Here is a 25,867-nt window from a genome sequence, read left to right as displayed (position 1 = left end):
AACTTTATACTTTTTAAGATATTAAATTAAAACGAATCAAATTTCTCCCATTGACTTACATTGGGCCATTATGACATCATAATAGGGTCTTGCACCTGGCTTGCACCTGTGCTTCACTGACACCTGTGCCAATTCCAAGGCACCTCTTCTCTCTGTCCCTCTCAATTCAACTGTAACTAGGAACACTATGAGACACCTTCCATTCTCTACTTTTTTTTCTCTTCATCTCTCCATCTTTCTCTCTATCCCTCTCAGGCTACTTTCTCTCACACTCCATCTCTCTTCTTCACTCCTTTTTTATCTCCTTTTTTCATTATTTTCCCTCTTCACTCTCTCTTTACCTCTTTATCCATAGCCACTCCTGTTCACTCTTCTATCCTTTCTTCTTTTAATTATTCTGTCCATCAATTCCTACACTTTTTTCAACTTTTTTTGTCGCCCTTCTTTGACTTTCCATTTTCTCTCCTTTTTTCAATATTTTCACTTTCTCTATCTCATTATCATTGTAGAACCTTCATCAACTTGTTTTTTTCTATCCCTCTCCAAACTCCTCTCTCACACTCCATCTCTTCAGTCCATTTTCTCTCCTTCTTTCAAGCTTTTACCTTCTCACTCTCTCTTTACTATATTTATCCATAGCCACTTTTGTTCACTCTTCTTTCCTTTCTTCTTTCACTATTTTCACTCTTCATTCATCATTTCACTCTTTTTTCCTTCTTTCCTTAATTTTTGCATTTCATGCACTGGTATTTCCTTCAGGAAATGCATTTTCTAGTTATTATTATTATCACCATTAATATTTACTCTATATATCATTTTCATATTATTATTATCAAAACAACAACATATTGCATCTTTTATTCATCAGAAAACACAAGTCACGTGTCACAGGTGGTGCTAACGAAACGCCATAGCAGAGCAGACTGGATTACTGGTAGGACATCGTTTTGGGCGTCTGAATATATTTGCAGGCTTTAAAGCTATAGTATGTAATGTTGGAGAGCTAGCAAGATTTGAAAGTAGCACCTCATCTAAGTTCCACCCCCCTCCTCCCCCTCACATCAGTGATCTGTCTAAGTCCACGCCCCCACAAACATGGATGCGCAGCCCACAGTGAGAAGCTGCAGGGAAGAGAGCAGCGAGCGAGCGAAGCTTCCCCTAATCCCCTAACAACAACATGCTTCTTCTCTCATGGCTGAAATCACAACGATCACTGCACTGTACTGCTCTGGAAGTCCGAAATACAGAGGACCAAACGCCGCCGTCGTTTCTGGGTACATGACATCCTCCGGCGGTGCACAGAGCTCGGCGCGTCCCCTCTTATCGGAGTTACGTCCATATGTTAGCCACTATTAGCTCAATTTTCTCCGGTCAAGCACAGCTCGCCAGGGGTTAGCGCCAGGATCTCTAGGCGTGAACTGGAATGCGTGTGCTTGTTTCTGGTGTTATTGGAGACTGTACTGGTGTTATTGGAGACTGTACTGGTCTTTGGAGACTGTACTGGTGTTATTGGAGACTGTACTGGTGTTTGGAGACTGTACTGGTGTTATTGGAGACTGTACTGGTGTTATTGGAGACTGTACTGGTGTTTGGAGACTGTACTGGTGTTTGGAGACTGTACTGGTGTTAGTGGAGACTGTACTGGTGTTATTGGAGACTGTCCTGGTGTTATTGGAGACTGTACTGGTGTTTTTTGAGACTGTACTGGTGTTATTTGAGACTGTACTGGTGTTTGGAGACTGTACTGGTGTTATTGGAGACTGTACTGGTGTTAGTGGAGACTACTGTTATTTGGAGACTGTACTGGTGTTAGTGGAGACTGTACTGGTGTTTGGAGACTGTACTGGTGTTAGAGGAGACTGTCCTGGTGTTGTTGGAGACTGTACTTGTGTTATTGGAGACTGTGCTTGTGTGATTGGAGACTGTACTGGTGTTTGGAGACTGTACTGGTGTTATTGGAGCCTGTACTGGTGTTTGGAGACTGTACTGGTGTTTGGAGACTGTAGTGGTGTTATTGGAGACTGTACTGGTGTTTGGCGACTCTGACTTCTGTCGCTCTGCAGTTATTGTCCCGAGCGAGCAGCGGCTTCTGCTATGAGCCGCTCCACAGTCACTAAGCATTCACAGCCGGTCACACTAGCCTCGTGCAGCAGCCCCAGCTCGTTAGCGACCGGAGGGTTGAATTAACATAATAAAAATAAACTGACACATTTTATGATATAGGCCCAAAATAAGCTTCCTCTCCTTGAAAGACCAGCAGCCCACTGTTCTTCTGTAACTCTGTACTTCTGCTTCTTCAAGTAAATTTTTCCAGCAATAGCAAAACATGATGTGCACAGGGAGGGGGAGGAGGGAAGGAAGGGGGAGGCACATCTTCCCCCCTGCACAACTCACCCCACTCTCCCCTATGCAGTATGGTATGTCCAAAACCAAAGGGAAAAGTGCGGAAAAGCCGTGAAAAACACTAGGCAACACGTGCATGCACCTTTCTCTGCGCACGCGTGCAGCTTGCTCTGCGCCCAACTGTGCCCTACTCCGCGGTATGCGCTGCGCAAACCGCGGTCTGTCTGTAGAGGCCTTTAGCGTACTTCTTCTCAAGAGCCTTCTTAACTCTTAATACAGTATGTAGTGATATGGAATAGGTGTTGTCTTTTCATGGTTTTGAAGGATGCATGTCAGGGTTCTGCATCACCCTGAAGGGATTTATTTCTCTATAGTGACCGGCCCACTCTATGTTATTCCTTACATGTTTATCACATAATACCAAAGCTGTTTAAAAATGTTTCATGTGCAGCATTTAGGTCTTCTATATACACTCCATTCCATTTGACCCTTATGAGATAGTATCATAGTTTATTTACTTCCTAAGTATTATTAAATAATTCCACATTTGACCCCGGTGTTCTGTTCACCAAAGTCACAAGAATATTTCTCATCCTTTCCATTTCACCTACACATTCCAGTAAATCATCAACTACATAAAGGACCACAGGCCTCTCACTCATAGTACCTTTCTTCATTTCACCATATATCAGACAATTAGTATATATATATATATATATATATACATATTTAATACATGTTAGTGTTAATTAGTGTATATTAGTGTTAATAACACTAATATACACTAATTAACACTAACATGTATTAAATATGTATATATACATATATGTACATACATATATGTATATATATATACATATATGTACATACATATATGTATATATATATATATATATATATATATATACATATATGTATATATATATATATATATACATATTTAATACATGTTAGTGTTAATTAGTGTATATTAGTGTTAATAACACTATGAATGCTTTTAACATTCTTTATGGGGACCAGGAAGGGGGCGGAACTTACCATATATGGAAGAATGTGTGTGAATCAACTGACTGCAATACTTCATGGGGACCGATAGGGGGCAATAGTGAGAAATCTGTGTGTGTGTTTCCCGACGGAAAAACATGACTTATGGGCCGAAGCTTAAAACTTCACAGGCACCTTCAGAATGGCTCCAGCATTCATTTAAGAGGCATTGTCTCGCGGGGACCTGCATTTTGGTCCCCATGAGGTTAGAGGCCCCCATGGCGTGACTGTGTAAACAGATCAATGTCCCCATACAGATAGGAATACCAACACACACACACTCACACTCACACACACACTTTTTTGGTGGTTGAATAGGTTAAGGCTACACTTAGGTTTTGAAATTTGTTAAAAAGACTGAAAATATTTTTTATAAAGTGGTAACACATTTGGAAAAGTTACATTCAACTGCTTTTGTGATCCTCCAAATACCTGTTTGAGGGTGAAGACATGTTTTTTAGTTCAAGGCTAGATTTAAGTTTTAAGGTGAAGAGTGTTTTGCAAAAATGAGGATCTTTTGAGACAGTTATAGTGCAATAAGCAATGGAAATACAACGTCAGCACTTTCTGTGGAAATTACATTTGCCTTTGTTTATTTCAGATGTGTTTGAACAATGTTGTTGGTTTGATAAATATATACAGATCTTAAAAGCAAACATGATTTGTGTAAATATTATTTCTCCGTTGTTAAAAGGACTCAAAAGGACTTGAAACTCAAACGGTAGGACTTGGGACTTGACTTGAGACTTGTCGGTCTTGACTTGGGACTTGACTCGGGACTTGCTTGTCTTGACTCGGGACTTGACTCGGGATTTGAAAGCAAAGACTTGAGACTAATTTGTGACTTGCAAAAACAATGACTTGGTCCCACCTCTGTTTACCAGTAATGGTGTGCATTTTCTCCTCCATGAACTCCTCTCCAGTATATCAGTGATGACTTATTTCTCTCGAAGTTCAATGGCAGTGCACTGGATTCAACTGGCGACCATTATCTGTGATTGTGCCTGCTCCCAAATGGAGTCTTGTTGCTCTGGATGTATTCTGTCTTTTCAATAGGACTTTTTGCTGCTGCTTCATACAGCATGCAACCAGGATCCAGAGAGGATCCATCAGAGCTAGTAGTGCTGACCATTCAAATCCTGCCACAACTCCTTAAATGTATTACCTTTTTGGATCTTAATAAAAACAATACGATTTTTTCATGTATATTTTTCATTAATCCATAAACCCAGATATTTGAAAACCCTTCATCTTTCCATAGGGGTAGAACAATAAATAACTGATAAACAATCATGATCCTAATGTTGATCAAAACAATAATGACTATTATTTTAGCAAAAATCAGTGAGTACAGAATGTAGTTGCTTTTCAGTGCAAAGAAATGGTTATTAGTTACACTCTTGCCATGCAGCAGTATTAATACTGGAAAAGACTATGTAGTGTAATATTGTATGTTTCAGTCTAATCTAAGTATTAAACATTTTCAATTTAGGGGTTTATTAGTATTTATAGTACAAATAATGGAAAAATCCTCACTACGTACGTGTCATTACACATAAGCTAGCTATATCTGCAGAAACCATCGATTAAAGCATGCCCTTTTTCTCCTGGTTATGATAATGATGATGACATTTTAAAATTCCACAGGTTCATTTATCATGTTATTTAATTGATATTATGTATTCACCTCTTTTTATATAATATTTCTCATAACCTTTTATCAATATGTTGTCTTTTGTATTTTCAATGTCTGTTATGGCTCAAGGAAAATCGTTTTACATTTTATAAACCTGGATTCTTCTATTAGATGATCATTATTGAATATTAAATTGGATGTTTCATGAAATGATAGAGAAATGATTCTGACTTAGGTTTCCAGTTACATGTTCTATAAAATATCACTGACAGAAAAAGCTGAAGGTATGGATGTTCAGCAGATGTTGTTCTGAGGAGGAGGAGAACACGTCAGTAGTTTGGTCTGTTCGGTTGTTGCATCCGTTGGGCAGCAGGGGGCAGAAAACGCCAGCGTTTAACCTTGATGCTTTATATTTGAGATTTTCAAGAGGATGAAAATAGATGATTGAACATTGTTTTGTTGCTTGTATATTCCGTTCACCAACCTTCATGTTTCTTAAGTCATTATTCCTTACAAAAAAGATTATTGTAGAGAAAAAAAGGCAAGTATAAAACAAAAACTAGGCAAGTCAACTAAATATCATGACGTTTTTATATAAATGTAAATGTAAATGTAAATGTACTTTATTTATACAGCCCTTTACAACAATCCTTTCGGAGTACCAAAGTGCTTTACATAGTGTAACAATAAAAAGACAGAAATAAAAACAATTTAAAAACAATAAAAACAGTGAGAGCAATAAAATACAGCAAAGTCAAATAAAATAAAATAAGATAAAAGCGCCATCGTTCTACTGGGTATTAAAAGCCATCCTAAATAAGTAGGTTTTTAGCCTGGATTTAAAAAGGCCCGGGTCCGAGATGAGACGCATCTCGGTGGGGAGCTTGTTCCAGAGCCTGGGAGCAGCGACGGAAAAGGCTCGGTCACCCCAGTGTTTATATTTTGATCTGGGCGCTTCCAGTACAAGTTGATTTGTCGACCTCAACGCTCTACCTGGATCTCGGATGGTTAAAAGTTCGGATAAATATAATGGGGCAAGGCCATGAAGAGCTTTAAAAACAAACATTATAAGTTTAAAATCAATTCTAAAAAGGACAGGAAGCCAATGAAGGGAGTTAAGAACAGGGGTAATGTGCACACGTCTGTGAGTGTTGGTTAAAAGACGTGCCGCGGCATTTTGCACGAGTTGGAGGCGACTGAGGGAGGACTGAGAGAGGCCAACATAAAGTGCGTTACAATAATCTAGCCGTGAACTAATTAAAGCATGAATGGCTTTCTCGAGGTCGTGGCGGCTTAAAAACATTTTAACTTTAGCTAAAAGACGCAGCTGGAAAAAACTGGTCCTGACAACATTACTGATTTGTTTGTCGAACTTGAGATGACTGTCAAAAGTTACACCAAGATTTCTGACAGTTGAACTGAGCTTTGGAGACAGGGTGCCAAATATAAACTAATGTTGAATTAATTCCTTGTTGTATTACAATTACATGTAGTATGTATGTATGATAAATAAATAAGTAAATAAATAATGAATTTTCAGTTTGTTTCAACACACTAAAATGGCACATAAAGCTTAATTATTTAAACTGACACTCAAAGTGCAAAAGCTCAGCTCAAATCTACAAAAACTGTGAACACATTGTCAGCTCTGTAGCAAGTTTGCAATTCAACCTGGCACTTTTTTGCAAGACGCTGCACACGGTTCTCTCAGTAATACACAGAAATCTGACAGAACACTGCCATTAAAAATGCTTCACACATGAACCAGTTAACAAATACACATGCCAAATTACCATAAACACCAAACTGCTTTATTGCTGACTTATCAACCAGGACGTAAGCACTAGAAGAAGGCTACAAGTAGGAACTTTTGACAACAACAATGGATATATAGAATAGAATTACTTTAGTGATCCCAATTTTGGAATTTTTTTATGTTGCAGCAGCAAAAAAACAAGGCAATATAGTTACAATACAAGAAAACAAAAAATAAACATTTTTGACAAAAAAAGTACAGAAAATATTAATGAAAACAAAATATAAAGCAGTATTGTAGAAATGTATAATTGTCCCATTTAATTATATATATATATGTCACTGTACGTTTCTTCTGTAGTTAGACTTTCCCACAGTTTCAATCCACATCTCATTAATGAAATTCACATCAAGCTGTTCAAGTATTGACTTCCTGAGAAAGACAAATGTCTGTCTCTGTCCGTTGATTTAGCTCCCCCTTTACCCCCTGCCTTTGTTTTAGTATCTTATAATGTAGAATTTGATTGGCTGTTCCCCTTCTTCCTTCACTTTAAAATAATCTGGTCTAATGTTTGATCAGGGTCAGATCCTGAAAGACATAGGTTGTGCAGGTTATCTGGCCTCCAGCTGGAATTGATTCTGTTAAATGCTCTGCTCATTATTAAATAACACAACTTTGATTTGAAGCTTGTAGATTTGTTTTTTTCTTACCAGAAGGTGATTAAGTGTGAAATTTCCACAACAAGCAGGATGTAATATGTACAATGAGTGTGAGATGTGTGGAATATTAATACAATAAATGTAGAAGGAACAGTATGGTTTAATTCCAGTGGTCACAGAGAGGCTATGGAGCAGTGAGTTAAAATACCAACCAGAGGGGAATTATTGTAAAGTGTTATTGCAGTAGGCAGGAATGTTCTCCTGTATCTGTCCTTTTGACAGCAGAGCTGAAGCAGTCTGTTGGAGAAGGAGCTCCGCTGACCTTCCAGCTGCAGGTGGAGAGGGTGGGTGGGGTTATCCATGATGGACAACAGTTTGTTCAGGGTCCTCCTCTCCACCACAGCCTCAAAAGGTTCCAGTTTGAGCCATCTTTCCTGATCAGTTTGTTAAGTCTGCTGGTGTCACAAGCTCTGATGTTACCCCCCAAGCAGACGGCAGCAAAGAAGAGTGCACTAGCAACAACAGACTGGTAGAACATCTCCAACATCTTGCTGCACACATTGAAGGATCTCAGCGTCCTCAGGAAATAGTGCGGCTCATCCCATTCTTGTAAACAGCATCAGTGTTGGCCCTCCAGTTCAGTCCATTGCCGAGATGCACTCCAAGGTACTTGTAATCCTCCACAACAGCCACATCCTCACCCAGAATGCACAGGGGCAGCGGAGACGTCCTCTTCCTCCTGAAGTCAATGACCATCTCTCTTGGCTACATTCAGAAGCAGATGGTTTCTTCCCGTCCACTCCACAAAATCCTCCACCAGCGCTCTGTACTCCTCCTCCTGTCCATCTCTTATACACCCTACCACTGCAGAGTCATCCAAACATTTCTGCAGGTAGCATGACTCTGAGTTGTATTGAAAGCCAGTGGTATATAAGGTGAACAGGAAAGGAGACAGCACAGTGTCCTGTGGGGCTCCTGTACTACCAACCACCACATCAGACAGAACACTGCCCAGACGGACGGCTGCAAGAGGAAGAGGTAGAGGGAGGATAAAAGTGAGAGGGAGGATAAACTTAAGTCAGTAAGAGTTATTTAACGGTTGGACCTGTAGGACAATCAGGCCTCTAGGTGCATACTTCCTCTGCAGGTTGATGGGGAGCTGTGGCCGGACCCAGATAGGTGGCGAGATTCAGCCTAGGCAATTTTCTTTCCTCTGTTTTTCCTATTTCCTTTGCATTTACTGTCTTTGACAGAGGCATCATTTCTGTTTCAAACTGTAACTGTGTTGTTCATGAGTGTTGCACCAACCTGTTTTTGACAAAAATAAAAGTATAACTGCAGTATATTTGAGTTTCTGCACATATTTATGTAGACTTGAACAATCTACAGAAAAAAAGGTTGATTTGCACTTGGGTGTGTGTGGTTTTGTGAATTGTGTTAACTGTTTTGAGGAAATTAGCCCTGTTTTAAAAATTCCATCCATAATTCCATCAATTTTTCCTATGTAAATGTTCAGAGGAAGCCTTTGCCTACAAGTTACAACAAAAAGCCCTATTTTAAGACATAATATAGAATTATAGTTTCAGTAACATCTGTGTTTGGAGGGCCTACTGGAGAACGGACCTCGCTGATGAAGAGAACACCTACACCTTATCCGATCCATATTTGAAATTAATGTCATGATACTGCTCCCTACAGGGCCAACACGTAGGTTTGAGCAAGCTCTCTGATTGGGCAATAGGCGTGTTTGATTCCACGGTCAAACAATGATCAAATAGAACGTGCCTAATCACAAAGTATCCAGTGGCATACCTACGCCACTAGCCTATATCTACTTCCATGAGCCTATCGTGTGGTTTCCATAGCGACGTTTAGCGACACACAGCCGTTACATTGTCTCTCGTTGGAAATCGGTAGCCACAAAATGTGGATACAAAAGAAATCAATTCCGTTAGCGGACATATAAACGAGTCATCGCTTTGCAGCTACTGGGCTCCATCTCTAGCAGAAAGAGGTGGAGCAACGCGCTTTTTGCCGGTCCGGGACACGACATGAAACGCCCACTGGAGGAAAGCTCTTCCTATAACGTAGTCCCAGAGTCGGCGCCAGAGCAGATCTACTGGAGGGGCATTGGGTCATTGGCGGGGAGTTCATGGAGAGCTATTTCAAGAATTGCACTTTTAATGGCAGCATGAACATCAACCTTCATTCTGAGCCCAAAATGTTTCAGCACTATGGACAGCCTGATTTGATTTGTTCCGCTAATCCCACGCAGCAATCACTCAGATATTTAAATAGCCTAATTCAAGAATTGTTTTCAATAAATTGGTTAATAATATATTATTTATTGTAATTATATAAATAACTGTAAATAGCCTACTGTAAATAAATGTGAGTCATCTTTGACAGCTGTGTTCTTTATTGGTCTCAGGAAGTGGAAAAATGTAGGCTAACATTAGCTCATGACTCATGACAATGTCAAGCAAGTTCGTTGGTTGCTAAACTGTTGCTAGTGCTAGCTATGCGAGTGGATTTGGAATCCAAGCCCCAAAAAGAGGATTCTGCCGCGGGGTAGCAAGAGTGTTTGATCGGCCATCGTTACCATGGGAACTACTTTCTAGGAAGTACTTTCTGATGGAGGTTTGGGAGCAAATTAGCGCACATTATGAAATTATTTTACGATATTGTTGATTACAGTGATAGTTTGTGTAATCCACCAGTACAAGCACCTCGGTTCGCAGTACTGTCGTACCAATAATGACGTTCAAGAACGGCCTCTCGTATATGATTGCTCACTTGATGGTGGTGAAGCAGCAGATGCAAATGAGCTCATCTAAACTGTTATCATAGAATTTAAATTAACACAAAAAGAAATCACAACAAATGTTATAAAAGGACGAACTGTGTTCAGTATGTTAATTTCACTGAACAGATTATTGATGGATGTGTATCGTGCACTTCCTCTCTGCATCCACATTTATAAAAATCTTTATTTATTTTTTGATCTCATCTTTGCTCAACCTGATGAGTCTGCTCCGTATCTTAGTGAAGATCATATGTAAATATAACCCAGTAGCTTAATGACATGTTCCTCCCTTATTTCCTTTCCACGACTGTCCCCACAGTGTCAGTCAGAGCTGGCTCTGTGGCTCCTCTCTTTGCCTCTCCTTTGTCTCTCCCTCTCCATGTTTTCCTCTGTTTCTGCCCAGGGAGGGGTTTGTCTTATTGGCTCCTTTCTGTGTCTCTGTCACTGAATTGAAGGGGGGGGGGACGTTGCCCCTCCACCCATTCACTGTCCTCTCTCTGCCTCTTCCTCCCCTTGTTTCATGTCCTCGGCTCACTGTGACGCTGGATGGGAGGTCATGTGATGTTTAATACCCAGGGATTTTCTGCCAGGCATGCTCTCCTCCTCCCTCCCTCCCTGTCTCTCTCCCTCCATTCCTCTGAGTGTGAGGAGAGGCTGCTGTTATTGTTCTGCTCAGCTCTGCTGCTGGAGGATGGTTCTAATGTTGTGAGACAACACTGTTCTGTCACAGACTCATCAACAAACACACACACTTTGGAATATATGTGCAGGAGTAAGAGACGGCAGCAGGGACAGACAGCATTTGTACATGTGACTGGTAAGTGACATTCTTTGTGTGTGTGTGTGTGTGTGTGTGTGTGTGTGTGTGTGTGTGTGTGTGTGTGTGTGTGTGTGTGTGTGTGTGTGTTTGTGTGTGTGTGTGTGTGTGTGTGTGTGTGTGCGTGCGTGTGTGTCAGGATACATGAATTTCTCCACTGCTTCCCCCTGCTGTAACTGCAAAGCCTCCCTTCCGGCTGACTGGGTATTCGTATTGCAAACACTATTTGAATAACTGAAATGATTCAGACTGTTTTGTGTTGCTGGTGGAGGTGCAGGTGTCCCTGGTGATTGTGCTCAGCCTGTGAGCGTGTGTGAGGAAGCCTCCTGTCTGTTCTTGTGTTTTGTGAATGTCTTCCTCAAAATCAGCGGTATGACACAGATCAGACTCACATCCTTAATGTGCTCCTCTATTATAAACACATATACAGGTAGGGGCTGCCAATTGAGTTGTCACCATGGCAACCACAGTCGGGACCAAAGTTATGGACTAACTGGCAGACCGATGCTGCCGTCCATCTTTCCATGCTGAAACAAAGACATGGACAGCAGGTGCTTCAACATGGGCCTGTAAATAGTATTTTGTTTGATGTGAGGTTCAGGAGAGTAATGCCTTCACCCTGATAGGCTGCAACACTTTGCCTGACGTCTGTGGTTGTTAGAGGGATGCAGCCTTCCTGAAGCTCAGTGAGCTCACAGCGCCGTCATCACACTGCTGCTTCACTGCACTCAGAACCATGCTTGAAAGAGTGTAAATCCAGAGCATTTTAGATGTCATTAGATTAGATTAGATTTTATTTTGAACATAGATAAGAATATGTGTATATATACACAATTGTACATCGTTATATCTACACCATCAATGTGTCTTGTCAGCCTGTTGAAGGTGTGACTGACAGGATGGAGCCGTGCTGTGACGCATCACTGACTGTTCTTCAGAGTGCAGAGAGGGTACTGAGCCTCAATTCAGGAGGATTAACACCGGGGTAGGGGGTGATTAAAGAGTTCGGTTTAACTTCAGGTATAAAGTTTACGCCACAACATTTAGTTCTTTACCAATCCTGTAATATAGTTTTGACAAGAATGTTAGGTTTACATAGATCATGTTAGACCTATTTTTGAGGTAAATATTGTGCATTAACACCATATCGATTTAATATGCATTTAATTACATATATTGATCTGAGGCCTCCATGCAGCATATATTGTTTAGGGATATTGGTTCTTAATTTGATTTAGGACTAAATAATCTGGAACAGATGATCAACTCTGGTACTTTTTTTTCCACTTTAGAATTGTTGTTATTAATACATTTCCAATGATATTGTGAATACTGGAAATACAGTGTAGCTGGTTTGCACGAAGAAACAGAGTTGAGGAATCGATAGCGAGCTCATTGCTTACAAAGACATGATGGGATCCTCAACTACTGTTTAGCGTTTGTCCTCCGTCCGCAGTAAAGTAACTTCAGCTCTTTAGCATAGCCTGCACACAGCTGTTCATCCCTTGAGACTATACTTATTTTGTTTATTATTTATTTGTCAACCAGAGAAGAATGATGCATAGCAGTGAGTGTTGGTTCAGAATCAGCCTGAAAGACTGTGCTGTGGGTGTGTCTGCCTGTCATTTGGCAGAGTGCTGTGCAGATTGCCACATGGCAGCACTAAACTAATCCCAGCCAATTCCACTGAATCCTCCGCAGAGCTGATCAGGAGCAAAGCAGGATGAGAAGGCTTTGATTCCTTCAGCCCCACTCTGTCATCACTGTGTGTGTGTGTGTATGTGTGTGTGTGTGTGTGTGTGTGTGTGTGTGTGTGTGTGTGTGTGTGTGTGTGTGTGTGTGTGTGTGTGTTTAAATAGCACAAGAGAAAGCCTGAAGACACATCCTGATAGTTTAGCACGGCATGCACACCATGCTATTAGACATTATCCAGCCTGATGCCACCTGAAGCCTCCCTGAGGAACCCCCCTACACTGTATCCTCGTCTGTCACCGAGTCCTCCATGCTGAAGGAAAGACTGTGAGTTGTGACGTAGTTGTGTGTTTTTTGTTTTACTTGTTGGTAATGTAGAACCTCAGAACATTGCAGCCATGTATCCTGACTCCAGCTGGCTGGAGGCTGCATTGCCCTGACAGACACCAGGCAGGATAATGTCTCCTGAGATGATCAATCACTGACCACATTTGGAACCTCATCCTGAAGCCAGTTTGGTTAATACACTATACACCCATTTTATTTAAAGGTTAAGTTAAGTGGAACTGGATATGTGATGCATCGTGATATTCATTCAGCAGTATATCAACATTTAATATTTTGTTATTTAGTCAAAAGAGGGATTCAGATGACTTGATATTGCTCATAGACTTCAGCAAAATGAACGATTAGTACTAATGAGATCACAGACGCAGCTAAATACACAACAAGCAACATGTTGGCCAGATAGGAATCAGGTCAACCAAGGACTCCAAGTTAAAGACAGACACACACACACACACACACACACACACACACACACACACACACACACACACACACACACACACACACTCTACTCCAACTCAAGTGGAACAATAAAGTTTGGTTAAGGACACCCCTGGATTGCTGCAATCTTTCTGACCGAAGATTTAGGCCAGCTTTGTGTACAGCCAGTATTACATATACATCTATTTCACAATTGTATTAAAGACTAGAACCCTGTGTTCTAGCATGATAAATGAAAGAGCATTGTACCTTGAAAATCCATGCATTCTAGTAGCGGGTACATTTTACACACTGGCGGTTTTAGGTATACAGCGACCCCTGGCGGTTCTAGTGTTAAGGATGGTTTGTTTCACCTGCATGGAGAGCTCCTTTGACCGCATGTTGTCTTCACTGCAAAATCTTCCAAATGCAAGCAACACACCTCAAATCAACTCCAGGCCTTTTATCTGCTTAATTGATGATGTCATAACGAAGGACTTGCCCACACCTGCCCATGAAATAGCCTTTGAGTCAATTCTCCAATTACTTTTGGTCCTTTTTAAAAGAGGGTGGCACATGTTAAGGAGCTGAAACTCCTAAACCCTTCATCCAATTTGAATGTGGATACCCTCAAATGAAAGCCGAGAGGAATATGTTTCAGTAAACAGATAAAAAAACTAAACTTGTGTCAGTGCCCAAATATATATATGGACCCAACTGTATATATATATATATATGTCACAAACTTTAAACACAATGCAGTAGGACTCAAATGCACGACCCCAGGAGACAGAGTTAAAGTATTAAAAAATACTTTGTTTCCAAAAATGCACAACAAAAACAAGAACTCAAGATGCTCACATGGAGGATTAATAAACTAAATGCTGGAACGCTGGTTACTGACCCACAGACATGACAAGATGAACTGGCACAAGACAGGGGGAGACAGGACTATTTAAACATGAGGTAACAGGGAACAGGTGGAAACAATCAGACGACGAGGGGCACTGACAGAGACCTGGAACGAGATACAGAAGGTGAGTACCAAAATAAAACAGGAAGTGGGAGACAAGACAAAAATGACTAAACAAAACATAAAACATGACCAACCATAGACCTGTGGCATGATGACCCAAACAAGAAACTTGACAAGACTAACATTTTTGACAAGACACAACATATATATATATATACAGTGGAGGAAATAAGTATTTGATCCCCTACCAGTATAGTTAGCAACCCACTACACACACTCTGTATTTTTTATGGTAGGTTTATTTTAACAGTGAGAGACAAAAGTCACGTTGTACCCAGCATGCATAACTACTTTTTCCCTGTGTCATTCCATTTTAATACAAATAACTTAATTTATGGACATCTATGGTTTGATTTCTTTGCATGTGTGGATTGCATGGGTTGTTACCGACATCTGATGAAAATGTTATGTCAATAGCACCTTTAGAAATGTATTTAGTGAGAAAAATGGTGACGTGTTCAATACTTATTTTACCCGCTGTATGTGTAGTGAATCGGAGGGGCTCCAAAAATATGCTCCGAGAAAACCACAGTCAGAGAGACTGAAGTTATGTTTACTTACTGAGGGAGCACACAGAAAGAGAAGAGCAGGAGCAAAACAACAATACACTGCACACACTGCGACACACAGCCTCAACAGACAGTCAGACGGTAACAGACAGACCAGACGGTAATAGGCGGTAACAGATGGTAACAGAATGTAACTGATGGTAACAGAATGTAACTGACGGTAACAGATGGTAACAGATAGTGACATAATGTAACTGACGGTAACAGATGGTAACATAATGTAACTCACGGTAACAGATGGTAACAGACAGTAACAGAATGTAACTGACAGTAACAGATGGTAACAGATAGTGACATAATGTAACTGACGGTAACAGACAGTAACAGAATGTAACTGACAGTAACAGATGGTAACAGACAGTAACAGAATGTAACTGACAGTAACAGACAGTGAGATAATGTAACTGACGGTAACAGATGGTAACATAATGTAACTCACGGTAACAGATGGTAACAGACAGTAACAGAATGTAACTGACAGTAACAGATGGTAACAGACAGTAACAGAATGTAACTGACAGTAACAGATGGTAACAGACAGTAACAGAATGTAACTGACAGTAACAGATGGTAACAGACAGTAACAGAATGTAACTGACAGTAACAGACAGTGAGATAATGTAACTGACGGTAACAGATGGTAACAGATAGTGACATAATGTAACTGACGGTAACAGATGGTAACATAATGTAACTCACAGTAACAGATGGTAACAGACAGTAACAGAATGTAACTGACAGTAACAGATGGTAACAGACAGTAACAGACAGTGAGATAATGTAACTGACGGTAACAGATGGTAACATAATGTAACTGACGGTTACAGATGGTAACAGAATGTAACTGATGGTAACAGAATGTAATTGACGGTAACAGACAGTAAAAGAATGTAACTGACGGTAACAGATGGTAACAGATGGTAACAGACAGTAACAGAATGTAACTGACGGTAACAGATGGTAACATAATGTAACTCACGGTAACAGATGGTAACAGAATGTAACTGACGGTAACAGATGGTAACAGACAGTAACAGAATGTAAGTGACGGTAACAGATGGTAACAGAATGTAACTCATGGTAACAGACAGTAACAGAATGGAACTGACAGTAACAGATGGTAACAGACAGTAACAGAATGTAACTGACAGTAACAGATGGTAACAGAATGGAACTGACAGTAACAGATGGTAACAGACAGTAACAGAATGTAACTGACGGTAACAGACAGTAACAGAGTGTAACTGATGGTAACAGAGTGTAACTGATGGTAACAGACAGTAACAGAGTGTAACTGACGGTAACTGACAGTAACAGAGTGTAACTGATGGTAACAGACAGTAACAGAATGTAACTGACGGTAACAGATGGTAACAGACGGTAACAGACAGTAACAGAGTGTAACTGACGGTAACAGATGGTAACAGACAGTAACAGAGTGTAACTGACGGTAACAGACAGTAACAGAGTGTAACAGATGGTAACAGACAGTAAAAGGCAGCCTGCCATGACACCCTTGCTGCGTCAGATGGAGGGCTGAGCCGGTGTATCCTCCTTTGCAGCTCTCTTAGGAATTAGGACGCTCTTCACACAGCACTGAGATGGGTTGAAGGGTGAAACGCAGTGAGCAGGAAGAAGACAAGGAGGCACAAAGTGGAGATATGACAAAAGCCTTTTTTAAACTGAGATAAAAACACAATGTATCTCCATGGTTAGTGATGTATGTAATGTATGTCTGTTGTTGTGTAAGCAAAACAACAAGGAAAACCAACTCAAAAAGAGAGGATGATGATGATGATGATGATGATGATGATGATGATGATGACGATGACGATGGAGAAAGAGACAGAATGAGGAGCATCAGCTGGAAAGTCTTCCAGTGGCTTCACCTGTCCCCCAGCAGCCTGTCCCCCTGCAGCCTGTCGGGGAAACAAGCCTGTTTTATTATCGTGGTAACGGTTTAATTAATTATCCCTGACAATTATTTTATCGCGCATCAAGAGTTTTTTATTATTTTTATAATTATGATTATTTTAAAAGTCCGGACAAACCATGGGTCACAGGAGGGGTGGTATTGTTGATCAGTATTGGCTTAAGAAGGGTGTCATTACGTGTCTCAACCAATGAGAGCATTTGGGGCGGGACTAAGACTGCTGCAGCACTCACATGAACCAAAGCAGAACAGAACCAGGGGGACATAAACATGGAGAAAGGTCCCGAACTCTTGCATTTTACATCTCTCCCAGACAGCGGAGCTGATATAACCAGTTATTTGTAACCACTGCAGAGTAAAGGTTTGTTATCTCTGGACTCTGAGGGGAACTGGTGTTTCTATAGCTAGATAAACGTTAATGCCCTGGCAGTGGCAAGCAGATTTGGTTTTATATTTGGTTTGATTACATTCAATCATGAAACATTTATTGCACTTTTGTTCATATGGCAGTACTTTTAAAATAACATTGCACAATACAATACTTTTGAATTCATTGTTGGATTTTGCACAAAACATTGCAATTAATCAAATGTAAACATGTGAATCGTTGCACAGCTCAAGTGTATTTCAACAAGAATAGTGACATTTTTCAAACTAAAATTCAAAGCCTGGGCTTGTTAAAGAGAAGAGAGGGAAACTCCTTGCTTTAGAATCCAAGTTGGTGACAGAGGAGGTGTTCCCTCATCAGAATCAGAAATACTTTATTTATACTCATGTAATGATGTTTGATATGATCCAGACTCGTCTTTATTGTCATCTGGCTGTTATGGTTGACAGACTTTTGGGAAGCAGTATGCAGATAATAATAAACTTTATTTATATAGCACTTTTCATGCTTGATGCAGCCCAAAGTGCTTCACAGAGTATGACAGAAAATGATAATAAAAAGTGAGGAACACAATTAAAAACAAGGTATAAACAAACAGATGGAGTTATACTGTATCACAGAACAATAATACAATAAAACATGAACAGTGATACTACTAAAATTACAATTGCCCCAAATTAAAAGCCAAATGAAAAAGATACGTCTTTCATTTATATTTTTAAATGCCACCGGAGGTTGCTTTTCTAACATCCAATGGGAGGCTGTTCCACAGTTTGGGCCATAACAACTCTTGTAATGAACTCTGGGTACCTCTAAAAGTAAAACATTGGAGGATCTGAGTGTCCTTGCAGGTTGATAAAATGAGAGACAGTCACTTACATATGTCGGGGCAAGGTTATGTAAAGCCTTGTTAATCATTAAAAGCACTTTAAAATACTTGTTAAAATCCTGGCCACAGCATTCTGAACTAATTGCAATTTATTTTAGGATTTTTTTAGGGCGACCGGTATAAAGAGAATTGCAGTAGTCCATTTGACGAGTAATAAAAGCATGACACCCATTTCAGCAGCTGTTTGAGGATAGTAGATAGATGGAAGGGATGGTAAGACATGTTCTCAGGCATTGGAGAGGCTGCACACTGCAGCTATATGTGGAGGTTGGGCTACTATTTCCAGCTGTATTGGAAATGTGGCATTGGAAACATGAACACACAGTGGTTATGGTCAGTGGTTTGAATGTGAGCATAAACTGAAGTAGCATATTAAATATTGTTTCCCCTTTTACTATTCTACCTAAATGCATAAGTACACACATTATGCCAGCAGCTCCTATGAAGCCAATATCAATAAGACATTGCAGACGCTTAAAATAAATGCATAACACTTCAGAGGAGATACTTTGAACCAGTATTCCGGATTAGCAGGGCTTGTATTTATGCAAGGTCAGATTACTGACGCTGTAAGAAACAATGTCAAAGCAATGTTTCACTGTTCTCTGGATCGACGTGTTCGTCTTTTCCTCTCTCCTGCTCAGGGCAAATTCAAATGGTCTTAAGCGATGAGAAAATATCTCCAGTTATGAATCAATTAAGTCAAACAATAAAACACATTTAGCATAATGTGCTAAACTGCATGCCTCGGAGAAGGATGGGGAGCCAGCGTGCATAGTTAGTGTTGTTGTTGGCAAAGAAGTATGGGATGAGCTCAGTCAATGCTTGGCAGTACAGGTTGAAGTTGTTTCCCTGAATGCTCGGATCAGTAGTAGGATCGCCAGTTCCATGGACAGCACCAAACTCCAGAACTGAAACTGCGGACTTTGAAGCTTGCGACTATCACACCAAACATCAAAGCATAGCACTTCCTCAGAGTTGTCAGCTGCCTCAGTGCAATAGTCATTGTAGGTTGCCTGCAACAGCTGGTAGAGATGGCATGCTGTTATCTGGTGAGCCTGGCGTGTCTTAGTGATGCTTGCTGTTGATAGGAAACATTCTGCAGTCCCAGAGGAATCCACACCTGCCTCCACCAGGGCTCCTGTCCAACCACTCTCCTGTAGAAGTGTTCCAATTGACTTCAGTGCAGCCATCTCAATGTGTAGGCCTCCAAACATTATGACAAACTTATCCTCACCATACTGCTCAGGCTATGTGGAGGAGAAGGCTTCTTCTTGGTAAAGAAGGCTGGGCGTATATTGGTGAAGGAGTCAGGCAGTTCTGGAACTGTCTTCACCAGATACACTCAAGATGGCGCCAAGGATGGCTGCCGTGTCTCGAGCTCCTCACCAACTCCACATCTTAGTGTTTTTATTGTTTTACTTTGTTGGTCATTTTAAACTTTTTTTTGCAACATACAAACCGCCCAAGCGAGCTCTATGATCCAATATGATAGAGAACAACTTTTACACATCAGGTCGCTGGTGGACAGCAATAATCCACGACGACCTGCAAACAATGGAGAGTCTCTGTGTTTACCTGCTGGAGCTCTACCTGTGGAGCGCAGGAGGAAGAGACGACGAGGTTCCTGGGCCGGGGTCCTGGTCAGGCTGAGGAAACGTGAAAACAGGCGTCCTCTACCGAGTTTACTTCTGGCAAATGTCCAATCCCTGGATAATAAGCTGGAACTCCGTAGCAGGGTGGCATTTCAACAGGACATTAAGACCGTAATGTTTTGGTTTTCACGGAGACTTGGCTCGACCCCACGATACCGGACGCCGCCATTGCTCCACACGGATTCTCCATTCATCGCCAGGACCGGACAATAAACTCAGGGAAGAGCAAGGGGGGAGGTGTGTGCTTCATGATTAACAACAAGTGGTGCCTAGATGTGGAAATAATTTCTTCGGACTGTTCTCCCAGCCTAGAGCACATCATGATCGGATGCCGGCCTTTTTATCTGCCGAGGGAGTTCACATCGGTTGTTTTAACAGCAGTGTATGTTCCGCCGCACGCTGACAACAACACAGCGCTGGAGGAGCTGTATGGGATTATCGACAGGACAGAGACTTCTCGGCCAGAGGCCGCATTTATTGTGGCCGGGGATTTTAACAGAGCCAACATGAAGAAAGTCCTGCCGAAATACTATCAGCACGTCAGCTGCCCCACGCGCGGTGGAAATACACTGGACCATGTTTACACTCCTTTCCGGCATGGATATAAAGCCCTCCGCCGCCCCCCCTTCGGCAAGTCAGACCACATATCTCTTCTTCTGGTCCCCGTTTACCGGCAGAGACTGAAGAGGGACCGACCTGTGACGAGGACAGTGCAGCGTTGGTCCGAGCAGTCTGACTCTGCTCTCCGCCACTGCTTTGGCATCACGGAGTGGTGTGTGTTTGAGGAGGACGACATAAACACACACACTGACGCGGTCATTTGCTACATCGGCAAATGCATTGATGACGTCGTGCCGCGGATTACTGTACGGACATTCCCAAATGAGAAGCCCTGGATAAACGGCGAGGTCCGAGCTAAACTTAAAGCACGGGCCATCGTGCACAGCGGCAGTGATTTGGATGAGTACAGGAATTCCAGGTATGCACTCCGGAGAGCTATTAGCAGTGCGAAAAGACAATACAGGGACAAGGTGGAGTCGAACTACAAGGGCTCCAACGCCAGAAATATGTGGTCTGGACTAAAAACAATAACAGACTACAAAAGGACAACGAGTGGTGCTGAGGAAGTGTCTGCATCTCTCCCAGATGAACTGAACACATTTTATGCACGCTTTGCCCCCGGCTGTGGAGGCACAGAAGGCCCAGGATCCATGCTCACTGGTTTTAACCAGTGCAGATGTGTGTAGATCTCTGAAAAGGATCAACACACACAAGGCTCCTGGACCTGATGGCATCCCTGGCCGTGCTCTCAAGGTGTGTGCAGTTCAGCTGGCAGATGTGTTCACAGACATTTTCAATAGCTCACTGCTCCAGTCTGTAGTCCCCACATGTTTTAAAGAGTCCATCATTGTCCCTGTCCCCAAAAAGACAAAACCCATCTGCCTCAATGACTACCGCCCAGTTGCACTCACCTCCATCATCATGAAGTGCTTTGAGCGGTTAGTCAAACCTTTTATCACCTCCTCCCTCCCTGACTCACTGGACCCCCCGCAGTTTGCCTACAGGGCAAACAGGTCCACGGATGATGCCATCTCCCTCACCCTCCACACTGCCCTCTCCCACCTGGACCAGAGGAACACTTATGTGAGAATGCTGTTCATTGACTACAGTTCAGCATTCAACACCATTGTGCCCTCCAAGCTCATCATTAAGCTCAGGGACCTCGGGCTCAACAGCGCCCTCTGTGACTGGATCATGAGCTTCCTAACGGGCAGATCCCAGGCAGTGCGGATGGGGAACATCACATCCTCCACCTTGACCCTCAACCCTCAGGGTTGTGCTCAGCCCTCTCCTCTACTCCCTGTTCACGCACGACTGCGTGGCCACACACAGCTCCAACACCATCATCAAGTTTGCTGACGACACGACCGTCATCGGCCTGATCACAGACGGCGACGAGACGGCGTACAGAGAGGAGGTCAGAGCCCTGACATCTTGGTGCCAGGACAACAACCTCCATCTCAACGTCAGCAAAACAAAGGAGCTGATTGTGGACTACAGGAAGAGGCAGAGAGAGGCACACACACCCATCACCATCGACGGGACTCCTGTGGAGAGAGTCAGCAGCTTCAGGTTCCTCGGGGTAAACATCAGTGAGGACCTGACATGGACACATCACACCAGGGTCATATCCAAGACGGCTCGACAGCGGCTCTTCTTCCTCCGCAGGCTGCGGAAGTTCAACATGGACTCCAGGATACTCTGCAACTTCTATAGGTGCACCATCGAGAGTATCCTGACTGGCTGCATCACCGCCTGGTATAGCAGTTGCATCGCCGTCAACCGTAAGACTCTACAGAGGGTGGTGAAAACTGCTCAGCACATCACCAGGACGGAGCTGCCATCCATGGAGGACCTCTACACCCAGCGGTGTAGGAAGAAGGCCGGTAGGATATTAAAGGACCCCCATCACCCCAGCAACAATCTGTTCTGTCTGCTGCCGTCTGGCAGACGGTACCGCAGCATCCGGACCAAGACCACCAGACTCAGAGACAGTTTTATACCACAGGCTGTAAGACTGCTGAACTCCTGAGCTCTGTGAATGTCTACTCACATCTTTTTATAGTAGACACATACATACATATATATATATATATATATATATTATACACATCTGCCATACATATCTGTTTATAGTACACATATCTATATATTATAAATATCTGCCATATACATCTGTTATACATAATATATGCATCTGTCCATACCTCCTCATTCAACAGTGTAAAGTATTTAAATACTCTCAATTCATTCCCCGTATGTATATATTTCACATCCTCAAATCTTTATTGTTGTTATTGTAAATATTCTTCTCTCTTTTTGCACTATTTTATTTATCTTATTTACACCATGTATGTTGAGTTGTTGGAGGAGCATGGGATATAAGATTTTCATTGCCAACATATACGTTGTATATGCTGTGCATATGACCAATAAAACCTTGAAACTCTTGAAACCCTTCTCCTCTCCAAGTCTCACAGGTTCACGGTATTCACCCTGGTTGTCTTTGGTTGGATGTTGGAAAGCTGAGATGCTGGTGCCATGAAAAGGGGTTGTTGCAGTGGGGTTGTGGTCAATGTTGTCTATGGCTGTTGTGGTGAACAACCCTCTCCTCAGAACCTGTGGGAAGACCACCCCATCCTCTCTGTACCTGTTGACGGTTGCATCTCCAAGCTGTGCAGATATTTCCAGTACTCTGTCATATGAAATGCTAAGGCCATGTTCAGTGTTGGGTATAGTTACTTTGGAAAGTAGTATTCGAAGTTTGTTTTGCCCTTCTTCTGATTGAGCACTTTGAGGTCCAAGCCTTTTCTTTCTTGCCCTGTCCAGTTTGGTGTTCTTGAAAAGATATTGGCAGCTCTGGTGGTACTGTGCCATGTTCCTCCTCAGTGTTTCTTCTATACCGCCACCCTCATCCAGTCTGGTTGGATCCACAACAATGGGCATCTCATTGAGGGCATGGAACAGAGGAATATTGGTCGCAATCATGGTGTAGCCATCTTGTTGAGATGCATAACGTTTAGGTGGGGATTTTAGATCCTCACTATCTTTGTCCTCTTGGCAAATACAACATTTGCCTCAGTCAGTTTTCCATTTTCATAATCCTGGAGCTGAACTTGCCATTTTGTTCGGTAATGAATGAATTAATGCAGTAAGGCTGAGGGTTTATCGTTTTCCCCCCTTTACCACAGTATGACTATACACATTCAGATATGGGATACAACTAGGTTCAGACATAAATCCTACACCTAGCCCAATCGTTTATCCAGTGCCATTTAAGCCCAGTGCGATCTGTACACCTTCTGGGTGACTACATGCAAAGTTATGTAAAGTCCCATCACGCTTGGCTCGGCTCTCCCGTGCTGGCACACCCTGTCGATTCAGGTGCGGCTATCTAACTATACAACTAATATCTATCTAATAGTTAACTGTTGTGAGGCTTGAATTCGATAGCATTTGGGACACTAAACTATACTATTACCACTACTACTAGTTACAGTAAAGCTTGTTTATCCGACACTGAACCCCATGCTGAGTTTCACAGCAGTGTGATGTCACCAGTGTGCCCTGGCTGTGCCTTGACATCCACTCTTTTCTGACTCTCTCTCCCCCCTCACTGGGGGTGCATCCAATTCAGTTCTTATTCCTGGGATATGTTCCACATCAATCAGCTGTGGGTGCTGTCTTCATGCACAATGTGTTACAGTCTAAAATGCTTAATCACACACAGAGACCCTCACCTGGTTTAGCCCGTGAGCCAACATAGTGGATTATTTTTTATCTAAGGCCAGAATAAGGCCAAAATAAGGTTACGAGAGGTTTGAGGGTCCCATATTTGGATTCTACATGGTAAAAAATGTATATATTGATGTCAGAATCATCCATATTGGCCAGGTCTGTGCATATTTATTACTGCTTATGGCAGCCATCTTGAAAATGGTCGGCCATCTTGAATTTCAAGTGGCCCGCGTACTTTTTGAAAAGAGTAATGTCTAAGGAGTATCTGTGCCAATGTTGGTGCTTGTATCACCATTTGAACGATTCCTCTGAAAATATGATGTTATCTGCTCCACTACAATAACTGTTTGAAGTCTTCTACGTTTCTATCAAAAACTAATAAATTATAGTTGTTTTATTTAAAATAAAAGGAATTACAAAGGAAATGTTTATTGTTCCTGTTTTTTATTGTAGCCTATGGAAAAATCCCACTTAAAAAACAACACTATTTTTACACCAGACCACCATTACATGGCTCATCTCGCGCACCCCCTGGTGGCAGCTCGCGCACCCCCACACTTTGGGAATCCCTGCTCTAGAATGTATCCATCCACCATCCAACTTACTTCACTATGAGATGGGCTACTTCCTGAATAAATGATGACACATTAACATTCTCCCATCGCCTGTTATTGCCAATAGAAGAGTCCAGCGTTCCAGAATAGGATTCACATTACCCTCTTGTTAGGGAATATTTTGTGTCAGCTTGTAAATCTTTAGCTCATTTGCATCTCTTCTCTCTGTCCTCCTTTGACCTGGCTCTACGGCCTTGCAGGTGCTGTTATCTTCATTAAAGAGGGGCAGCCTGGGCTTCCGAAGCCTTGTTGTTCCCACAGTGGGTACAAGCTCAAGCTGACCTAAGATTGGCTTTATTGTTTAGGGACAGCTAGCGCCAGTTTATCTGGACCCAGATGCTCCAGTAAACACCTTATTTGTGACATAGATGACAGTTTAAAACAAACATATTGTCTGAGCTTGTTTAGTCTGGCGTTTGAAGAATGTTGATTATCTATTTGGAACTAGTTAAAACCTCTTCCTATTGTCGAGATCTTCAGAATTGGTTTGGCAACCGCTGTGGCAACTCGTGTCTACAGTAGATGTCTTGTCAATTCTCCGGCCGTAACTCCGAATAAACCCAGCAGTGTTTTGCCATCAAGTTCCTGCTCTCCAGTGTCTCTCTGAGTTTCATCTCCATTGCTTCAGAAGTTTCCACCACACCTCTCACACAGCAGATGATCAGAAAACAAAGTAAGCTTATACTCCAGTCACTCGACTGCCATTGGCCGTATAAGAATGTGGTCACTGCTAATGCAAACATGAACATGCATATCAACCCACAGCAACCAGCTCTGATTGAGGGAATTTAAAGGCACCAGTGTTACATACAATCTGAAAGGTTGCACCTGAACTCTGGGGAGACAGGTAGTGGTCGAACACACCATCCATTAGCACCTTTGATGACAATCTGAAGGATTATAACCCATTCTTTCAGAGGACTGTCCGAATATTTTTTCACATTTGCTGTTCCAAATGAGTCT

General features: G+C 42.0%; 1 protein-coding gene and 1 pseudogene across 6 annotated transcripts in view; one reads left to right on the top strand and one right to left on the bottom strand.

The window, feature by feature from the left end:
• Positions 1 to 10,892: 10,892 nt before the first annotated feature.
• Positions 10,893 to 25,867, top strand: part of plekha6 (pleckstrin homology domain containing, family A member 6) — a 134,296-nt gene continuing 119,321 nt past the window's right edge. For 2 of the 6 annotated variants that reach the window (XM_063910093.1, XM_063910092.1), the window contains exon 1: positions 10,893 to 11,061. The gene's annotated coding sequence lies outside the window, so the exon portion shown is untranslated. The remainder of the gene's footprint in view (positions 11,062 to 25,867) is intronic. The other 4 variants (XM_063910094.1, XM_063910095.1, XM_063910091.1 and 1 more) reach the window with 3 other exon arrangements.
• The window catches only part of LOC134883013 (zinc finger BED domain-containing protein 5-like), a 42,814-nt pseudogene continuing 33,845 nt past the window's right edge, over positions 16,899 to 25,867 (bottom strand).

This window comes from Eleginops maclovinus, chromosome 20 (genome assembly GCF_036324505.1).
Source record: "Eleginops maclovinus isolate JMC-PN-2008 ecotype Puerto Natales chromosome 20, JC_Emac_rtc_rv5, whole genome shotgun sequence".
In the NCBI taxonomy this organism is placed as follows: domain Eukaryota; kingdom Metazoa; phylum Chordata; class Actinopteri; order Perciformes; family Eleginopidae; genus Eleginops; species Eleginops maclovinus.
Note: the sequence above shows the minus strand (reverse complement) of the source record. Positions and strands in the feature narration are given on the sequence as shown.